The sequence below is a fragment of the Coenobita brevimanus genome, chromosome 68 (assembly GCF_032717465.1).
Source record: "Coenobita brevimanus isolate Jiangsu-jjx chromosome 68, ASM3271746v2, whole genome shotgun sequence".
In the NCBI taxonomy this organism is placed as follows: Eukaryota; Metazoa; Arthropoda; class Malacostraca; order Decapoda; family Coenobitidae; genus Coenobita; species Coenobita brevimanus.
This window is the reverse complement of record NC_137021.1, coordinates 47,278,939-47,299,143: the sequence shown is the minus strand read 5'-3', so window position 1 is coordinate 47,299,143 and position 20,205 is coordinate 47,278,939.

The window sequence follows — 20,205 nt, the reverse complement described above, 5'->3', positions numbered from 1 at the left end:
GTTTTGCAAATACGTAAGTGGCTGTTGAGAATCACTGTAAAGTTGATAGTCTGCAATGCGTACACGTTGCAAAACTTATTGGTTGCAGGTTTGACTCGTTGCATGTGTACAGGCCTGACTTCATGTATATCGTAGGTCCGTCAGGAGCTGTTTGGATACACTGCATAGTCTGGCGGTTGCAATATGTTTTCGCTGAACATTGAGAGGCGTGAGATTCAGGTTTGTTGCAGAATTTCACCGTCAACAGAGGCGGGTTACAAAGTTTATCTTGCTGCACGGATTCGTTGCATAAGTTTGCAATTGAGATGTCTAAACATATTCTGTTCCTTTGCCCTAACACGCTGCAAAGTTCGTTCATAACAACTCGGATATATTGCAGATTCGTAGACTTGCATTCCAGGTACGTTGCAAAGTTTGGTAGCTGCAATATAGACCCGTTTCTTATTGACAGGCATGCAGCGCTGCCCCATTTGCCTCACACACGTTGCAAAGTTTATCGGCTCCATTTCGGGTCCATTGCAGATTCACAAGCTGCCGGTTAAGGTATGTTGCAAATCCTCTCACTTGGCAGTTGGGATATGTTACAGTGGTTGTTGGGAAGGATTTGGTTTCGTTGCATGCTGACAGGTGTGTAGTTGGGATGAATTGTAAATTGTTGCACTTGCATCGGGTTCGCTGCAGAGTTTGCTGATTGCAGCTCCTGTATATTGCGATTCACAGACTTGTAGCTAAGGTGTGTTCCAGATTCGTGGCTGGCAGTGGCCTTGGCAGAGACGAAGAAAACTTGCCTGCCGATACAATGGACAGGGGTCGTAGCCCGGCTGGGGCAAGGAACATCTTAAGACTTTGTATATTGTTAAAGTATACACGCAGACATGTGGTAAAAACACCCCCGCTAATACCAGTACACCAGTCCTGTATGAGACAGCCCTAGCATGTATTCAGTATCGACGGTGGGTGTTAGCGCCGAAGTGGTGACATGTGGTGTATGATACGTAGGAGGACTGCTGGGCCTCAGGGAACGGGTTGTTAAAGGCTTTGCTCAGAGATGGGAGCATTAAAAATAAGTTTGCATATGTTGTTATATTTACCGTATTATAAGCATTTAGAAAATATTGCATATTCTCAGGTCTGCAATCCAGATAAAAAGAGAACTCAAGGAACATTTCAGTATGATCAAGAATCCATCACTTTGAGTCTGCATACGTGGAATATTGAACAGCTTTGTCACAGGCATACAACTCAGATACCTTGCATATTCACAGGCTTGCAATTCAGATATGTTGCATAAATCAGTCCTTTTGAAAACACTTATGTCTGATTCACACACCGTCATTTTGGTTATGTTGAAAAATCAGTGTCATTTGGGATATATTGCACAGTGATCAGATTGCAGTATGATAGCCGGTGGTTAGATAGATGGATTAGTAGGTGGATAGAGAGAAAAATAGGTGGATGGATAGATAGATAGATAGATGGGTAGGTAGGTAAGTAGGTATATAAATAGATAGATAGGTAGGTTGGTAGGTAGGTAGGTTGGTAGTTAGATAGGTCAGGTAATTGACTAATAAATAAAGTAGACTGGTAACAGGTCAGGTAGGAGGGGTACTTGAATGGGTGGTGCGTAGATGAATAGATATTTTCACAGACAGACAGATAAGTAGACAAGTAGATTGGTGGTTTGTAGTTCAATAGACAGATAGACAGGAAGTCAGGTAGTTATGTAGATAGGTAGTTAAGTAGGTAGGTAAAGGGGGATGGTAATAAGATGGTTAGTGTGAAGGTAGCCATAGGATGATAGATAGATTCAGAGAGAAACATATCGTAGAATTGTGAGGTTGATCTGTCGGTAGGTAGGTAGGTAAGTAGGTAGGTAGGTAAGTAGGTAGGCTGGTTGGTACCTACCTAAATAGATAGACGGTGGGAAGGTGATCTATTGTACATTTGGAGCTGCCCCAGGGTTCTCATATTTGTGTTCAGGAGAGAGAGAGAGAGAGAGAGAGAGAGGATATGTGTGCTGGTAAGAAAGGGAACAAGAAGGAAATTCAAATTGCAGGAGTGTGTGTTGTCTTATGTTAATGTTACTCCAGTTAAAGAGAGAGAGAGAGAATGAGGAAATGTCAGACGAAAATTGAGCGAGATTGTTATTCTTTTGTCTGAGATTCTTGAGAAGTGTGTTTGTCTTACGTTTTCTGTGCTTCTTGCTCTTATAATATAAGAGAGAGAGAGAGAGAGAGAGAGAGAGAGAGAGAGAGAGAGAGAGAACGTAAGAAGTTAAGTTGGCCTAATGATAATGATGGTAATTATGATCGTAATCAATGCCTTCTTTTTATACATTGTTCGTATTTTCTGGTGTTTTTCTTGTAACTGTTCTAGGTATTCTCGAATTTGTTTTTAATTTTTACGTACTTTCAGGGGATGTGAATATCTGTGTTTGTTTGTTTATTTATTTGTTTGATTGTTAGAATTTGTCTCCTTTTGATGTATTTCAGTGTTGACGAGTTTTCTTTTGTTTTCATTTTTCGTGTTTCGTATCCATTGGTATAGACATGTTATTCATGTTTTTGTCTTGTTTTCTTTATTATGTTTATTTTAAATTAATTGTTATTTTAGGAGTCCTGTGTCGTATTTATTGTCTTTAGTCATTTATTTGAATTTATTTGCATTTATTTTTATTTTCTTTCTTGTATTTGTTATGTCTCTTATTAATTTAGGAGTCGTGTGTTGTCTTTACGTTGTCCTGGTGTGATTGTTGTGCATTTATGTCTTGTTTTAAATTTAGTGTCGGGCGCGGCAGGCCATGCGTGATATTACATGACAGAGAGAGAGAGAGAGAGAGAGAGAGAGAGAGAGAGAGAGAGATTTTAAACAAACATGGAGAATAGAATGGGAGAGAAGGAAAAACTGAGACGATTGGAAACGAAGAGAAAAATATAGGGTAAAAATTGGAAAGTGAGGCACTGGAATGAAACGAGAGAGAGAGAGAGAGAGAGAGAGAGAGAGAGAGAGAGAGAGAGAGAGAGAATGTACGTTTGTGTGTGAATCTGTAAGTACGTGTGTAAATCCACTCCCTAATTTACCTAAAGTTATCCATTTATCTCTCCCTCAGTGTATATATCTATTATCATTCTCTTCCTCATTATGTGTCTTTTTTATTATCTTTATTTTTTCTGTCTATCCACCTATCTGCCTACATCTGTCAGTCCTCAGAATCATCCATATATCAGTGTACTTGTCAAGGGAGCGTGGGTATTTTCTATTCTCTCTCTCTCTCTCTCTCTTGTGTGTATACATTAATTGTCTGCGTGCATTTATTTGCATGTTAGCGTGTGTGTGTGTGTGTGTGTGTTTTGTTTGCCGTATATTGTGTGTATTGATTATATACTAGTAGATAAGTATCGGTGTGTATGTATGCATGAATGTACGTGAACTGTGTACACCAGAACACGTACTGTACATCTGAGTGTGTACGTGTTTGAGTTATCAAGGCAATACTACCATAACTTATATTCACAGCTTCGGTCCTGACAAACACCCCGGCTCATCTGATTTATTACTGTTTCCTCTCTGGCCTGCCACTCCATTGGGTTCTCTCTCTCTTATTTACCATCCTTGTTGCTGTTGTTTTGCGTTATTGCTGTTGTTTGGGTCATTATATATATTTATCTTTCTGCCGGAATGGATGGTGGTGTTATGATCGTGGCTGGAGCGCCGAACCGAATGATGGAATGTTCTGATTTAAGGGATTGTTTTGGTAGGAGGGTACACACTGGCGATTACCCAAAATTACTCACAAATAAGTGTCTACACCAGGGGTCGGGGAGCAGAGGTAAATTACCCCAAATGGGTAATGCGTGCGGTATGAGAGGTAATGCGTGTGGTATGAGAGGTACTGCATGTGGTATGAGAAGTTATGCGTGCGGTATATTACTGATTTTTCACACCAGTGATGTAAGTTTTGGTGAACAAGATGTAATTCCTGTATCATGCATCATGATATTTGTTGCATAGCCGCCGTACCATTGACATGTGTACACAGACGTACTTTACTTTGAAGGCTGGGAGTAATTTCATTGTACTCAAATCAATTTATGGGTAAAACCCTAAAAAAATTCTCCGATCCTTGATCTACACCTTTTTTATGTGGTAAATCTAGATCATATATCTATTGAAGCGGCCTTAAATTGCCCCAACAATTTGTGGAATTCAAGCAAAATAATGAATAGTCATCCATCTGTTATTAATAATAGTCAAGTATCTATTGTTAATGATAGTTATGTACCTTATTCATGATAAGTATGATCTCTTGTTAATGATAGTTACGGATCTTATTGATGATAGGCATGATTTGTTGTTAATGATAGTTATGTATCTGTTTTTGATGTTAGTCATGTATATATTAATGACAGATTGCTTTGACAGACCTGAACACGCTGACTCGTACCCAGATCAACCCACAATCGCATGTTGTTACTTAAAATTTCCCATCCCAAACCTAACTAACTCGGACTAACTCACATTTACCAATGCACACTCATAACAGTTTATAATGAAAGAAAAGCATTCGGGAGCTTAATGCTAATCGCCCGCCAGAATATGCTGTTGGCCAAGCTACAAGCTACTTACAAGCTAAAAGTGAAGAAAATTCGCAAAACTCTACGGAATTCAGTCACCACGTTTCACAAAGAGCCAATCCACATTAAAAATACTGCTTGACCTTTGGCAGCCATTTTTGCGACCCTGACCTTGACCCCGAGTACCCATTTTTTGAAATCGTCCAAGATTTTGGCCATACCTTGATGCCCTACAGGTTTCATGTTGATAGCTCAAGCCGTTCATGAGATGTAATGATGCTAAAAACGTGTTGACTTTTGGTAGCCATTTTGGCGACCATCGCCTCGGCCTCGAGTGCCCATTTTCGAGCTCGTCCAAGCGTTTGTCCATATCTTGATACCCTGAAGGTTTCATGTTGACAGCTCAAGCCGCTCATGAGATATGATGGTGCTAAAGGCGGGCGATAAAAACTAGTTGAGTTTTGGCAGCCATTCTTATGACCTTAACCTTGACCCAGAGTGCCCATTTTCGAACTCGGCCAAGATTTTGCCCATATCTTGATACCCTGAAGGTTTCATGTTGATAGCTGAAGCCGTTCATGAGATATAATGGTAACAGATGCACAGACAGTGGTCACACACACACACACACACACACACACACACACACACACACACACACACACAGACGAGGACAATAACATTATCGTACCGCCTTGCTAAAGACGGGCGATAATTATACAATCTGAGCATTGTCACACTAGGGTCCCGAAGCTGAAGACTCGTGTGATCCTTGCCGTGTACAGCGGATCGTTAGTTAGGCGATGATATTGGGTTCTGTAATCATTATTTTAGGCAGTTTGATCCTTTCACTCAGAGGTATAAAGGGGAATGTCAGTCCTTTAGCACATAAACGAAATACGATTCCCTCCCATCTCTCTCTCTCAAATAAATCAACTGTATGGGTGGGCGGAGGGTGGGTGAGTCAGGAGGAGGATGGGGGGGTGGGGTTGCTGGCTGGCTGGCTGGCTATGAAGTATTTATGACATCTAAAGGACATTACCACCCTATTGACTTACACATTTTATTTATTTATTTATTTATTTTATTGTCGCTGACCTGAGCATGTCCACCACTACAACCAGGACACACCGACGGCTGGACAGCTGGACCAAAATCGGTTCATATTACCTGCACAGCTCAAATAAATGAATAAATAAACAAAACAAAAAATAAATAAAATATAATAAACAGGGAACAGACAGACAGAGAAGATGATTTTCTAAGTGAACTGCTCAACACACCTGACTTCATTGTAGGGAATATAATAATGTATGCCAACCAAATTTCATCCTACCATTTGTTAAAACCCATTGATATCAACCCAGACTTACTCATTCGTGCCTGCACACACACACACACACACACACACACACACACACACACACACACACACACACACACACACACACACACGCACGCACATAGATATACAAACTGATTCATAGAATTGATAGCCAGATATACATATAGTGGTTGTGGCCTCAGGTTGGTGTGAAACACGAACCCAGTAGACTGCAGGCTGAATGTGTCCTTGTTCATCAATGCACCATCGTCCTTTTGGGGTCAGGGAGGGAGTTGACAGATGTTTGCATAACCAGGCAGAGGAGCCGCTCGGTTATATTGATGCCAACACCTGAAGGCGAAGACACCCAACACCAGACACGTAGTTCTTTATTGGTTGAATTGTATGCTCATTTATACTGATTTATTTATTTACGCAATTAAAGCCTTTCAATATTTTTGTCAAGTAAAATTGTATGTTATATATGATCTGTGTCTTTCTGGCTGTCTGTTTACCTATCAGTCTATCTATATGTATCTGTCTACCTTCCCTCCCTCCCTCTCTCTCTGTCTCTGGATTAGAGAGAGGATATTATGTAACACAAACTTATTGCGCGTAACTCCCCTGTTTCACATTCTCTCACACACACCTTCCCCTCTCTCTCCTTCAAACTTTCCTCTTTAATCCTCTCTCTCTTCATTCTTCCTCTCTCCTCTCTCGCCTTCCTTCCTTCCTCACTCATCCTCTCTCCTTTCTCCATTCTTCCTCTCCCTTCCTGTCGTATTATCGTCTCTCTCTTTCATTTGTAGTTTCTTCCCTTCCTCTTGCTGCTATTCTTTTCTCTTCCTTTTCTCTGTTATCCTCTATTTACTCTTTTGTTCTCTTCTCTCATTTCCTTCCCTTCTCTTCTCACTCTATCCTCTCCTTTCTCATCTCTCTCTCTCTCTCTCTCTCTCTCTCTCTCTCTCTCTCTCTCTCTCTCTCTCTCTCTCTCTCTCTCTCTCCTCTCCTCTCCCGTCTCACCTCTCAGACCTTTCTTTTCTCCCCTCTCTCCCTATCCTTTTCTTTCTCCTCTCCTCTCTCTCTTTCCTTCCCTCCCACTATTTTCTCTTCTTTTTTCCTTCCCTCCAACACTGTCCTTACATTCAATTCCCTCGTCTTTCGTTATTCATGCAGACCTCCCCTTTCTCCTCAGGCTTCTCTGTCTCTTTCTCTCTCTCTCTCTCTTTCTCTTTCTCTCTCTCTCTCTCTCTCTCTCTCTCTCTAATCCTTTCAGTCTCTTTCCATTCCTTTCAATTTTCCGTTTTCCCAGGTTAAGTAGTGCGCAGGACAAATATTAGAGAGAGAGAGAGGGAGAGAGAGAGAGAGAGAGAGAGAGAGAGAGAGAGGGAGAGAGGGAGGGAGAGAGAGTGTTACACGAGAATCCACCTTTACGTCCTCATTAATAGCATAGGGACCTGAACTATACTACTCATTTAAGACATAGTGACAAGAATGACCAATGCTTCGCCCCTGAGTGGAATTATAAACATCAACGGACCCATAGAAGTAAACCCAGTGTGGTTGACGTCCGATTGGAGCGCCTTAACCTACTAGACCAAAAGGGACCCATCATTTTTGCTATGATTACCACCCAACGTAGTAAATAATTTCTTGGGTAAAAAAAAAAAAAGTATTCGGTTCCGATATCACCCAAAAGTACCGTAGTACTGCATCGTGTGAGTGGATGGCGTCTGTCCCTTGCCACTATTATGAGTGAAAGTAATCACATTAAAACAACACGGATATAAGGTGAGAATTGCGATGTTGGAAGGAGAAAACGAAAATGATACGAGTAGAGAGAGGGAGAGTGGAGGTATGGACGAGGGTGAGAGAGGGAGAGAGAGAGAATAATAATGAGTGGATTAAAGCATTAGCCAGTAACGAACAGGAGGAAGTAAGGAGAAGAGAAGGGAGATGAGGAAGAAACAAGGAAGTGAAGAAGGAGGGAAGTGAAGGGAATTGAGGTGAGAAAGAAACAAAGAAGGAGAGGAAAGGGGAAAAAAGGTGAGGAAGGAGAGGAGGAGGAGGAGGAGGAGGAACAAGATAAGGGAAGATATGTGAGGAAGTAAGCAAGGAAAGAAACCAGGAGCAGGGTGAGAGGAAGAAAGAGAGAAAATAAGGTAAGCGATGATGAAACGAAGGGGGTAATAGGATGAAGAAGAGAGGAAGGGAGAAGAGAGAAAGAAGGGAAAATGGGAGAAAAAGGAAGGGAAATGAAGAAATAAGAGAGAGAGAATGAACAGAGAATTTCAGGAGGCATTTAAGGAAGCAGAAGAAAAAGAAGAAAAACTTTGAAGACAGGCAGAAAGGATAAGAGCATAAACTTAATGAACGTAGAAACACATAGAAGAAGCAAAGCAAAAATCAGTCAACCGTAACAAAAACGAACAACACTAATCGACACAATCCAAACGATCCCACACCCAGCAAAGTACTGTACCATAACATTTCGCTCACTGATTGTTTGTTTTCACTCCAGCTCCAGTAAAGTAATTGTAAGTTTAGCCAGGGAGGAGAATGTGGTAAATTGTTAGTGCTTGTGTAGTTGTTATTGGTACCTCCGTCACTACCACACCTCTCTTCCTTGCTGAGTAGAATCGCCTGGCTGTGCCAACACTTAAATAGCCCAACACTTAGTGTGTTTATCAGCAGTAGTTGTAACACACACTTCACTACTGCACCGCCTTCCTAAAGTGTGTTTAGGAGCAGTAGTTGTAACACACACTTCACTACTGCACCGCCTTCCTAAAGTGTGTTTATCAGCAGTAGTTGTAACACACACTTCACTACTGCACCGCCTTCCTAAAGTGTGTTTATCAGCAGTAGTTGTAACACACACTTCACTACTGCACCGCCTTCCTAAAGTGTGTTTATCAGCAGTAGTTGTAACACACACTTCACTACTGCACCGCCTTCCTAAAGTGTGTTTATCAGCAGTGGTTGTAACACACACTTCACTACTGCATCGCCTTCCTAAAGTGTGTTTAGGAGCAGTAGTTGTAACACACTTCACTACTGCACCGCCTTCCTAAAGTGTGTTTAGGAGCAGTAGTTGTAACACACACTTCACTGCTGCACCGCCTTCCTAAAGTGTGTTTAGGACCAGTAGTTGTAACACACACTTCACTATTGCACCTCCTTCCTAAAGTGTGTTTAGGAGCAGTAGTTGTAACACACACTTCACTACTGCACCGCCTTCCTAAAGTGTGTTTAGGAGCAGTAGTTGTAACACACACTTCACTACTGCACCGCCTTCCTAAAGTGTGTTTAGGAGCAGTAATTGTAACACACACTTCACTACTGCACCGCCTTCCTAAAGTTAATGAAGTCCTGTGAATAACATTAATAATATTTAAAATGTGTCTTTTGACCTTGGCTGATAGTCCTTAAAAGTCCCCACGTTCTTGCCCTACTGTCAATCCCTCCACCAAGTGTGGCCTGTCATCAAAACTGTTAGTTGACCTTGCTATATGACCTTCCCCCGGGACCTTCATTCTGCATGTCACCTTGATCTTTAACTGACTGTTGTTCTTAAAATCAGACCCCATCATCCTTGCCATCGCTGTCCCTTCCACTGAGGTTGATGCAAATCAAATAAAAACTGTTTAACTTAATCTTGCACTATGGTCGTGAACCCTTCCAACAAATTTGTTTAAGATGGGAGGGGGGATGTTTAACACACACACACACACACACACACACACACACACACACACACACACACACACTCCAACTCATAACTGCGTGCACGGGTGTAATAATGTACTAAGTCATTTTCCTGCACTTACCACGTACTAATGATGATAAATTCTACGCTCCCCATATGTCATAATTCACTTACTCGCGTCACCCCCCCCCCATCCCTTCACCCTTGCCTCATCAAAAACCAATGTCTGAAATGAGGATATTTTCGGCACATAAAATCGTCCTTCAATAACCAAAATATAACACCAATTTTCTAGCAGTGCCATGAAATGGATATATCTCGACTCTTTAACTACCGGTACGTGTGGCATTGTTTTTAAGCCTGTTCCCAAACCTACCATACTTATATTTCCCATTTACTTAATTAACTTCGAATCAAACACTTACCACCCTTATAAATGCTCGCACTAGGAACTTCGCAGTATGTTCCGTGTTTCTCACCGCGGTATAATTAATTTTGATATTGTTTTCGTTGACAAGTTCCCAAATCCAATGAAGTAACATTCTGATATACACACACAGCTGGCAGTGTATTCTTGGTAGCGGTATAATTGCTGCCACTACCAACTTGGCTGTGTGTTGTGTGTCTGTCCATGGCCTAATTATTTACACACACAGCTGGCAGTGTATTCTTGGTAGCGGTATAATTGCTGCCACTACCAACTTGGCTGTGTGTTGTGTGTCTGTCCATGGCCTAATTATTTACACACACAGCTGGCAGTGTATTCTTGGTAGCGGTATAATTGCTGCCACTACCAACTTGGCTGTGTGTTGTGTGTCTGTCCATGGCCTAATTATTTACACACACAGCTGGCAGTGTATTCTTGGTAGCGGTATAATTGCTGCCACTACCAACTTGGCTGTGTGTTGTGTGTCTGTCCATGGCATAATTAAGTGTGTTTTGTTATCAGGTGTTGCGGGGTTTATAAAATCGTGTCAGTCAACTCTGGGGCGGGGAGGCTGGCAAGTTGGCTTTCTCATTTACCCAACTTATGCACCTGTGATGTGTTGGAGAGAGAGAGAGAGAGAGAGAGATAAACTGAGACTTGACCATGAGGGAGAGAAAATGCTGATGAAAGTTAGAGACAGGGACAGAGGGGAGAGACGAGGGTGGAGGGTTAAGTAAGGAAAAAAAATGAAAAACAAAGGTGTGACAGCACCTGTGAGAGAGTGAGGGTGCGATGATATGATATTGGGTGTTAGACAGGCAATAAAGTAAAGGTAAATAAACTAAGATTGTTTGAGAAGTAGAGATAGATAGATAGGTAGATACAAAGACAGATAGATAGAAATGGGTAGGTAGGTAGGTAGAAGGATACACTAATACATATGTACACTGATACATAGATGCATAGGCAGATAGACTGATAAACAGATATTTGGATAGAAAGATCAATGGACTGATAGAAAAGTAGATAGTAAGAGAGACTGACCCTTAAATGGATGCATTAAATAGATAGACAGATAGATAAAGGGTAAACAGATAGACAAATAGATAGATAGACAGAAGGGTAGATGGATAGATAAAAATCGTAGACAGACAGATGGACAGACAGATAAACAAATAGATAAATGGAAGGATAGATAGATATGTAGATAGATAGACGTATTGATATTTCCAAGGAGAAATAGCCTCGTATTTGACAACAATCCTTTGACAGAGCTCGAATATTTTTCTCATTCGATTTTCCTATTGTGTGTATAAAAATATGAATTGTGTGTCACATAGATCCAGGTGACACACACACACACACACACACACACACACACACACACACACACATCTTTCTCGACCTACCATGGTCTGTTACATTATATTCCTCATTTATTAAAACAAATTAGTGATCAAGATTATACCCAGAAATTTACCTATACTACTGAAAATGTCTGAAGTTCCCTATGAATACCCTCTCTCTCTCTCTCTCTCTCTCTCACTCTCTCTCTCTCTCTCTCTCTCTCTCTCTCTCTCTCTCTCTCACTCTCTCTCTCTCTCTCTCTCTCTCTCTCTCTCAACAGGCACACCATTTTCTCAGCTCATAAAACCCCTGGTATTTTGACACAACTGTATATTTTCTATTTGCTGTATCCTCGCCATTACCGTTGCCAGCTTCATGTGTGCCGGATTTGGCGGCAGCTGTATGTAGCGTACCGCCCTCCGCTTATCACCTCGTAGTCGACAAAGTCATAGCTCCGTCGGCGGGGGATTCTCAATTTAGCAACTTTTAAAAATCCCTAATGTCCCCCCCCCCTTTTATTTTTTAAGGAGCCATCGTACCAGTGAGTTAATTTTGGTAGAGACTTTTCGAACGGAAGGCTTTTGATAAATCATTATTAACCCCTTCAGTACGATGAGTGGTCTCCCCCCCAGCTAATCGTCAGGAGGCTGCATCTGTGTATTTATCTCTCTATTTATCTATGCCTGTCTGTAAATATCTCTATCTTTATATCTATATCTGCATACATCTAGCTAGCTTTCCATCTTTCGGTCAATCTATGACTATCTATACGATTTTAAATATTGATCTTTTTCTGCCACAGAGCTACGTGAGGTACAGTAAGCTGGAAAAGTACGCCTAAGATAGACAGACAGACAGATAGAGAGAGAGAGAGAGAGAGAGAGAGAGAGAGAGAGAGAGGAAACATAATTATCCTAAACACAACGTTTAAACGCTCAAACAACTGGACAGACACTAAATACACTCTTCCCCGTCCAATCTCTCTCTCACTAAAAAAAGAAAAAAAAAGGAGGGAAAAAAAAAACACGATGAAAATTCGAGGTTGGAGATTACAAACAGAAAGTGTTTGAGTTATTGTGAGGATGTGATGAATCTGCTGGAATTATATAGCTGTCTATAATTTACCATAACCGAAACAAACGTAACCTGTACTAGCATCAGCTACTTCTTACCGAACGTAAGTTATCCAAGCATGATCCAGCCTTATTTGATCTCAAATAATTTAGCATGATCTAACATAACCAAACCAAATCTAACGCACTATAACCTAGTATAATCTAATGACATCTAAGTTTAACCAGACCAACTTAACCCAAAAATCTACCAACACTACCCTACCCTAACCAAACCTAACTAACCTTACCTGGCCTAATCAGACCTAACCTACCTTACCCCAGCTAGTCGAACACAGCCTAAGCAAATCCATCCAAATATAAAATTTCGTAAACTACCCTAACCTCTTTCCTCTACCCTAACTTAACCCAGCCCAGCCTAATGTACTATATTCTTTTTCACCTTAACTTGGCCCGGAGTTTCGTCCTTTTGCAGCTTATTTCACATAGCTAAGTGGTAGAAACAAATTGTACTGCAGCTGTACATCCTCTCCACAGCACTTCTTCCTGACTAGCATCATATTCTTGTGTTAATCTGTTTTTACAACTCAGTATTTAAGATGGAGAGATGACATTTTTATGCCAGATTAGAGTAACAATAGCAGTGTACTTGTAAGCCAGCACAAAACGACCAGACTCATCCCAACCCAACCCAACTTTGTCAGACCTTTTTTTTTTTTTTTTCTATATAAGTATTTATGGTGTTGATGTGAGAGTCTTAACACGTAAACACATCACGTCCTGCCAGGCTGAGCGACCCAACGCCTGGCAAATGTGGTACCGCCCCCCTCCCTCCACCCCCAGACCCCCAGACTGTGAGAGAAGGGAGGCGGTATATACGGTATAGTGTTTTACATATATATATATATATATATATATATATATATATATATATATATATATGCGAGAAGGAGCAAGGAAGAGTGACTGTACGTGATAGAAATGAATGGAGAGAAACTGTGAATGAATAAATGATGACGCAGCCCTGAGGGGATATTCTCCCGCATTTTGTCTGATCAGCCGATCAGGTCAGGTGCGGGTAAGGGGATAGGTCCATTATGATGTGGCAGGGGTAAACCAGCTCTACTGTCGGGCCCTGCTGCTGATGTCACTGATTGCACTGCGCAGTTGACCCTCGTGCTTTGTGGTGCAGTGAGGATCTGTCCCTTCTCCCTTTGAGGCTAAGATGCGAATGAATGTGTTTGAATGGATGAGTAAATTGGGAGTGTGTCGTCCTGTCTCGGCTACCTCCCTTTCCTTGGGGAAAGCATCCTAGGTATATATATACTTTATACAGGGTGTAACGCGACGTATGACAAAAACTTACACCAATGATCTATCATGTAATTTTGAGTATATTTTGTTCTATAAACATATGCTCTCTGCGACCCCAGTTCAGTACCCAGGATTCGGCTGTTTTGTGTAAAAGCTTCGTCTCTTGCATGTGCCATTGGGTGAGAGCTTGGCAGGGCGACGGGAGACGAGTATTATTAACTTATACTGCACTATACATGAAAATCCCATATCCTATCAGTACACACGAGTTTTAAGAAGTAACTTTACGTAGTCTATTGATTCTTTAACATCGTCATGCATTCATGTAATTCTTTTGCACAAATCGACTGTAATTTAGGATTAAATTCGAATTTTATGACTTGCAAGGGAATAGGGAGGGAGGGAGGACAGGCTGGTGTGTTGTTGCCAGTTATGTAATCTTTGGTTTGTAGGATGTTGCTACCAGCATTATCATAACACCCACAGCTCATTTAGTGAAAGAACATTACTTTACTGAGTGACTAGCATCACTTTAAGTCATCAGTAATATTATTATTTATTACAATTTTTCTGCTGCAAGTAAACGTGGCACCATTATTTTCATAGGATGTTGACGTGAGAACAGTGATACAGGATTGCCAATGTAACGACTATGCAGCTAGACCTATTTTTTTCTTCTACTTGCAGCACTAACATCTGGCAACATGATATCTAGCTACATTCTGGATACTTTTGCCATTTTTAGGTGATATTCTAAAGATATTATCGTATTTTCTAGCGATGTTTTGCGGTGTTTATTATCTAGCGACATTCTAGCAAGTTTTCAGGACTAAACTAGCGAGATTGATAAGGACTTGGCAACCCTGCGCCCACTGTCATTTGAACGGGAACATTTGCAGGGGAGGGCGCACTTCAATTACTGTACTCTGCGTTCTGTTGCTCACCGGGTTCAGCTTCATATGTTCATGAAACAGCATGCTACGTACGTAGACCAATGAAGAATATGCAGATATCGTGTATGTTGTTTTACGGATTCTGCGATGGTAATGCCAGTCTGCAGAGACGAACACAGGTGGAGATACCCAAGGGCGCCACGTTTACTTGCAGCAGAAATATTGTGATGAATAATATTCTTCCTGACTTAAAGTGAGGCTAATCTCCCTTTAGAATAACGTTTTTTCACTGAATGAGCTGTGGATGTTATGATAATGCTGGTAGCAACATCCTACAAACCAAATATTACATAACTGGCAACCACACCAGCCTGTCCTCCCTCCCTCCCTACTTCCTTGCAAGTCATAAAATTCGAATTTAATCCTTAATTATAGTCGATTTGTGCAAAAGAATTACATGAATGCATGACTTGATGTTAAAGAATCAATAGACTACGTAAAGTTACTTCTTAAAACTCGTGTGTACTGATAGGATATGGGATTTTCATGTATAGTGCAGTATAAGTTAATAATACTCGTCTCCCGTCGCCCTGCCAAGCTCTCACCCAATGGCACATGCAAGAGACGAAGCTTTTACACAAAACAGCCGAATCCTGGGTACTGAACTGGGGCCGCAGAGAGCATATGTTTATAGAACAAAATATACTCAAAATTACATGATAGATCATTGGTGTAAGTTTTTGTCATACGTCGCGTTACACCCTGTATATATACTGTACGTATCCCTACGTGTCAAGTGGGGTTGGTGGAGGATTAGTGCCCCTCCCTGTAAAACAGTTAATTCTAAGCCCTTGGCCACCCCATTTGGGATACATGGCGTCTGGCAATGAATGAATGAAAATGAATATCTATCTATCTATCTATCTATATCTATATCTATCTATATATATATATATATATATATATATATATATATATATATATATATATATATATATATATATATATATATATATATATATATATATATGTTTTTAACGTGTCCGACTCTGGGCAAAGGCTTCATGGCCTATTCCCAAGTCCCAGTAGTCCTCCTTGGGGCCCAGTAGTCCTCCTACATCTCCACATGTCACCACTTCGGCGCTAACACCCACCGTCCATATTGAATACATGCTAGGGCTGTTTCATACAGGACTGGTGTACTGGTATTAGCGGGAGTACTTTTATGACATGCCGGCGGGTCATCTGGTAGATCAGAAAAGTCGGATTTTTAAGAAATTCAAATCCATAAACTGTTCCCTGCCCCAGCCGGAATTCGAACCTGGGTCCATTAGGACCGTAGGTCGTCTCTACCGATTCTGCTACCGCAGAATATATATATATATATATATATATATATATATATATATATATATATATAGCAGTGACAGAAGAAGGTCAGGGTTATAGAGCCAGCTTGTCTATTGTCAGGAGTGTAGGCACAGAACTGGTATCAATGGAAGGGGCGGTCAAAATGGAGTAATTTCTGCTGTCATCACAATTCTGATACAAATCACTGGAAATTAACAATCGGCAAGGCACTTTTAATGTGCACCTGTGTTGCTCATAATCAGCTGATGTGTGAAAAAGAATGAGAAGTGTAACTTGCACCTTAACACCTCCCGATGGAAGCATCACATAAATTAACCTAAGATTAGATCATTGTAAATAATCCGCTGCACACGACAAGAATCCCTGGCGACATTACCGTGCCTGTACACAGTTACTGTACTTGTATCTGTCTGTTTATTTGTGCTGTATCTCATATATGCCTGCTTGTCATCCGATGTTCTTAGGGATGTGTTTTTCTTCCTCTTCCTCTTCCTTTCTTCTTCCACCACACCACTACCACCTCCTCCTCCTCCTCCTCCTCCTCCTCCTCCTCCTCCTCCTCTTTCTCTTCCTCCTCCTCCTCCTCCTCCTCCTCCCTGTAAATAACGAACCCGTACATAGTGTCGCGTCACATCATTATACATTTTTCAATTTATTCAATGCAAATAAAGTAATATAAGCGCAGATTAGGATCTGCACAGATAACCCTGAGTTAACGGTCACTACTCTTACTTTCGACCTGTGATGGGCTGTGGATCACTGAGGGTCCCTGTTAATCAAGTGACCAACATCGGGATTTTTTTAATGTACTAGGAGTCACTGCTTCAGGATGAAACTTGTGTACTTGTCCCACATGGGAGAGTTCCTTGTCTCAGTGGAGTGAACAGAGCTAGGGCCTGATTGACTGCTGCCTGCCTCAAAAGCGCCAGGCAAGGCTGCCACACCACCCCTAAACATCCACACTGTGCAGTGTGTAGTTTCCACGTTATGTCCCCAGACTTCCCATAAACTCAATGTACCGGTTTATAATGTCATGCCGTAACTATTAGTTTATTTGATTACTTTCTCTTTCAGGTTACTCAATCGGGTAGCTTATAGACAAAGTATTATAGAATGTGACATTTCCTTTCCAGTTTTTCCTATAAAATTTCCATGTCAGTTTTTCCATGCTGCATAGTGGTTTTTCTCACTTTTTCCTGGAGGGTTTGGTGGTGGGGGGAGCCTTCTTGCTTTACTATCCTTATCCTTCAGCATGTAGAGTTGGATCATGTAGTCATAGTTTTCTCCATAACAAGCAGCCTCGAAAGGACCATAAGGTCTGTTGCTGTTTGCTTTCCTATGTAATCCTCCTCCTCCTCCTCCTCCTTAATCCTCACCATCCCTCATTCTCTGTCATTAAATCCTGTATTTATTCTCTCTCTCTCTCTCTCTCTCTCTCTCTCTCTCTCTCCTCCTTAATCCTCACCATCCCTCATTCTCTGTCATTAAACTCTGTATTTATTGTCTCTCTCTCTCTCTCTCTCTCTCTCTCTCTCTCTCTCTCTCTCTCTCTCTCTCTTCATCTCTATTCCTGTTTTTCTTCTTTATTTCTTCTAAGCCTCATCTTTCACCTTTCCTCCCTTTCACCCACCTTTCCTTCCTTCTGCTCCATTTTCCCCTTTCTTCCTCTTTCCCCTTCCTCCTCAGTCAATATATTCTTCTTTCTTCCTCTCTTTCCTCTCCCTCCCTCCCCCTTTCTCCATGTTTTCATTCCTTCTCCACAGCTTCTTTCCCTCCACCCTTCCACCTGTTTCCGTATCCTCCCTCACCAGTCATTTCCCCCCCCCTCTCTCTCTCTCTCTCTCTCTCTCTCTCTCTCTCTACCTTCGTCTCTCCATTCCTCCCATTTCCCTCCCTCTCCTCTTTCCTCTACCATCACCCCTTCTCCCTTTCCCCTCCCCTCCCCAATTTCCTCACTTCAGACCTTTACATTTCCTACATGTCTCTCTCTCTAATCCTTCCTTTCCTCCTCCCTCTTTCCCTCTCCCTCCACATGTCCTCACTTTTCACTCGATTTATACCTCGTCCCTCCATTCCTTTCCCCTCCCTCCCTCCACCGCCGACACACACACATTTCGGTTCAGTGAAGTGGGTGAAGGTTCTTTAAGAGTCTCTCTCTCTCTCTCTCTCTCTCTCTCTCTCTCTCTCTCTCTCTCTCTCTCTTCCATATTTTCCTTCCATCCTTCCCCTCCATCTCTCTCTCACTCCCCATTCTCTTTCTCCTTCCTCCTCCGGTTCGTCTACCTAGTCATCTCCTTCCTGCTCTTCCCCTACATCCTTTCTCCTTCTTCCCCCCCTCTTTCCTTCATCCTTCCCTTCTCTTTTTTTTTCTTCCCTCTCCCCTTCTTCCATCCTCACTAACTTTTCCTCCCTCTCTCGTTCTTTTTCTTCCCTCTCTCCTTCTTCCATCCTCACTAACTTTTCCTCCCTCTCTCCTTCTTCCCTCTCTCCTTCTTCCTCCCTCTCTCCACCCTTCCTCTCCTATCCTCCCCTCCCCCATTAAATATACTTCCTTATTATCATGTGTCAGCTCAACTCCTCTTCTTCCCTCCCTCCCTACCTACTTACTTACAGTATCTAACCTACCTACTTTGTTGCCTACTTACCCACCTCCTTACCTTCTCATCTAATTATCCATCCATATATCTACTTACTTACCTACTTACGTATTTACCTACGTACTTACACATCCACAAAGCTGTCTGCATACCCACCTACCAACTTACCTACCTGCCTACTTACTTACCAACTCACATACCTACCTGCTTACATACCATTGCACATACCAACGCACATACCAACCTACCTCTCTACCTACGTACTTACCAACCTACCTATTTACCTACCTACCCGTTGTTCACCCAACACTACCAACACCCATTCACTGAAGTAGCCCAAAAGAAAAAGAGTAATGGTATGAGAGAGAGAGAGAGAGAGGGAGGGAGAATCTCTGAAATACTGCCTTGCCATTAGAAACGACAGAAATTGAGAGAAAACTAATTCGCTCAGTTTTATCCCTCCTACCGTCCTTCCCCTTCCCATTTCTTTCACTCCTCTCAGTTTCACAAGCTTTTCCCTTCCCTCTCGTTCCTTCTCTTCCTCTCCCCGTCCCTCTCTGTTTCTCTCCCAACTCTCCCATTCCCTTCTTTCCTTTCCCTTCCTCAGTCTTTCTGCTGTCCTTCCCTACTTCCCTGTCTCTCTTCTGCCACTTTATTTTTCTTTCTTTTCTCCTTCCTTCCTTTCCTTCCCCTCTTACTTCTTATTCCCCATCCCATCTCTTTTCCTCCTTCCCCATCCCATCTCTTCTCCCACATCTTTCCTCTCCCTTTCCCTCCCTTTCCAGTCGTTTCCTTCCGTTCCCTTCCCTTCCCTTCTCCTTCCTTTCCTTCCCTTCCTTCCCTTCCTTTCCTTCACTTTCCTTCCCTTCCTTCCGTTTTCCCATCTATCTATCCTTCCTTCCTTTGATCACTAACTCTTTCTTTCCTCCACACTCCTTTTTTCCTTCCTTCCATTATTATTCCCATTCTATCTCTTCCCTCTTTCCTCTCGCTACTCCCCCCCCTTCCCCCTCCCCTTCTCTCCAATTCTTCTCTTCCCTCCTCCTCCTCCTTCCCCTCCCCTTCCTATTTCCTCTCCCCCTCCCTTCCTCCAACTAAACACACATTTCCTGGAGGCTGCTGAGTGGGGGGGGAAGGTGGGGGAGGGGTAGGTGTTGCGGCTAATTAAGGTCAGAGAGAGAGAGAGAGTGGTGTGCGTGTGTGTGTGTGTGTGTGTGTGTGTGTGTGTGTGTGTGTGTGTGTGTGTGTGTACAGCTGCACAAACAGCCTTTCACTAATCCTGAGAGAGAGAGAGAGAGAGAGAGAGAGGAAATTTGTTCTTCACTCTTAAAGTTGGAAAGGAGGGTGAAAGGTGAAGGAGATGGGAGAGAGGACAGGTGCAGGGCGAAGGAGATGGAGATGGGAGGGAGGAGAGAGGGAGTAAAGAAGAGAGAGAAATGGGGGATGGAGGGCAGAGAGGGACAGCAATACAAAAATTGAGACAAGAACTTATCTTACTAATGATACACTACAAACACATTCAGCCACTTCACAGTGTTCCTTTGTTGACTGTTTAATCATTATTAACTTTGATGCA